Here is a 1257-nt window from a genome sequence, read left to right as displayed (position 1 = left end):
ACACACACACAGAGTCATCATTTTGTGTACCGTCATTGAGTCGGGACTGACCCATAGCTGACCCTCCTTCAGAGGCAATAAGTCACACAGGAGGAGATTGCCCATCCTTCTTCCATGGGGAAGGAGAACCTGGTAGAGTCCAATCACATGCCTTTGGATTGATAGCACGATCTCTTACCACTAGGCCACCAGTGCTTTATGTATAGGCTGAAAGATAGAGTGGGAGCTCTGGTGGCTCTGTGGTTAAGAAGCTACACTGCAATTCCAAGGGTATGTGGTTCAAACTCTCCAGTTGTTCTGTGTGCAAAAGATGGGCAATCTCCTCTCATGTAATTTACTGTCTCTGAAAACACGCTGGAGGGTCAATTATGATTAGATTCCAACTCACTGACATGCAACAACACAGAGAGCTCTGATGGGCCTAGTGGTAAGAAGCTACACTGCAACTTAAAGGCATGCAGTTCGAATCCACCAGCTGTTCTGTGGGAAAAGGATGGACAATCTCCTCCTATGTTGTTAACTGCCTCTGAAAATCCACTGGAGGGTCAGCTAGGGGTCAGTTATGACTTGTTGGTACACAACAACCGTCAGAGAATATATTTTTAAGTTTTTCTACAGCCAGGCCTCAAGGATACTGTGGGCTCTGTTTCAGACCACTACAATACAAGAGTATCACAACAGAGCAAGCCACATGGATTTGTTTGATTTCTAGTACATGTAAGGTTACGCTTACACTGTATAAGCGTTCTTAGTACAAGTAGGCACGTACCATTGGAGCAACGGGCTGGGAGACAGAATCGGAGCAAGGCTGCCACAAACCTTTCACAGTTAAAAAGTGCATTATCTGTACACTCAATGAAACAAAGTCTGCCTACCACTATTGTAGAAATAGAAGGGTAACTACTAAACCATGTTTGAGGATCCAAGGGGGGAAGCATAGGATCAGAGAGGTAAGGATGAGCAGGGATGTAATTATAGGGTCACACAATTGGATGGGTAGAAGGAGGCATGAGTAAAGGAAATAGGAAAGATCTCATGTAAAAAACAATGTATATGAACTTTGTAAGTAAACTAGCATAAAATAAAAATATTATTTTTTTAAAAAACCGAAGTCTGTCTATACTACAATTACATTTTCATTTATTCATTTTAATTGAGAATATGTACTAAAATCTCTTTTTTTAAAGTTTTTGTTTTCTTTTTTTTTAATTTAGGTTGTTTATTTTACATTTCAATGAACATCTACAGAGATTTTGG

The 1257-nt window shown here is 40.5% G+C and overlaps 1 protein-coding gene across 1 annotated transcript in view; it reads right to left on the bottom strand.

The window, feature by feature from the left end:
* The window catches only part of KATNAL1 (katanin p60 subunit A-like 1), a 74239-nt gene that overhangs the window by 44353 nt on the left and 28629 nt on the right, over positions 1-1257 (bottom strand). The window lies entirely within an intron of this gene.

Source organism: Elephantulus edwardii, unplaced genomic scaffold, assembly GCF_000299155.1.
Source record: "Elephantulus edwardii isolate Elephantulus edwardi_28Jun2011 unplaced genomic scaffold, EleEdw1.0 scaffold00134, whole genome shotgun sequence".
Taxonomy (NCBI): Eukaryota; Metazoa; Chordata; class Mammalia; order Macroscelidea; family Macroscelididae; genus Elephantulus; species Elephantulus edwardii.
This window is presented reverse-complemented; position numbering and strand designations above follow the sequence as displayed.